This window comes from Salarias fasciatus, chromosome 23 (genome assembly GCF_902148845.1).
Source record: "Salarias fasciatus chromosome 23, fSalaFa1.1, whole genome shotgun sequence".
NCBI lineage: Eukaryota > Metazoa > Chordata > Actinopteri > Blenniiformes > Blenniidae > Salarias > Salarias fasciatus.
The window spans coordinates 15,108,117-15,109,143 of record NC_043766.1 but is presented as its reverse complement, the minus strand read 5'-3'; positions in this window follow the sequence as shown (position 1 = coordinate 15,109,143).

Here is a 1,027-nt window from a genome sequence, read left to right as displayed (position 1 = left end):
GCGCGTGCCTGCACCTGCTTGTTGTGTGGATGAAGAGCTTTCTCTGGCATTAAGGGTGTGACGTTTGCCAGTGCTGATAAACCAACCTCTACGCTGGCTGTGCATTCGTGAACCTGCTGTCAGCTTTTATAATCCATACACTACTTGAAATCTGTGTTGTGCAATTGTGAATTTGCATCCTGAAATTGTTCAGGTTGATATTTCCAGTCATTAGGGCAGCACTGTAAGACCGAAACAAAAACTGACAGAGAAACAAATATTATGTCACTTGTAGTCTACTCATGTGCCTTATTTGCCATGAAATGAAAAAATAAAGTGTCTGTGCTATGAGTGCATAGCACAAATTGGTAGGCCGAGGCGAAGTGAAGCTACACATGTAACTCAAAAACTGAAACACAAACTTCTGCTTCACATTCTGCTGTTATTTAAATAAAAGACAATTTTAAGGTCAACTCAATTAGCCTGCATTCTTTCCCCCAAATTGAAAACCAATTTGCATTTGCTTTTCAATACTCTGGATTCAGTCAGCTGTGGAGAATTTATAATATGGTCGTAGGTGCCAAAGCTTAGATATTTCTTAATTACAACCTAATTGATGGCTAATGTTTCATAGCAGCCAAGAGAGTTGTTGTTAGAGGTGCAGGAGCATGAATAGAAGAAGTAAAATTGACTATGGTTGAGCAGCTAAAGTTATTATTTCATTAGACCTTGAGACACACGTGTGGTGCTCTGATTTTGGGTGCACAGCTATCAGCCTGGAAAATCACACAGAGATTGTGTTTACACGGTAATCGGATTCATTCAAAGCATGGGTCATGATCAGGAGAATTAATCTAATTACCATTATCATTATTTTATTATCTGATAAATTGGCTGTCTTGACAAATGCTCCCTGGAGATGCACACTTTGAAAATTGCAAAGTCATGAGTGAAAGCGGTTCTGCTGCAATGCTCAAATTAAAGTACTTGCCAATCATGCCAACACAAGACTACGGTGGAATTAAAGGTACAGTGTAAATTCTTTTGG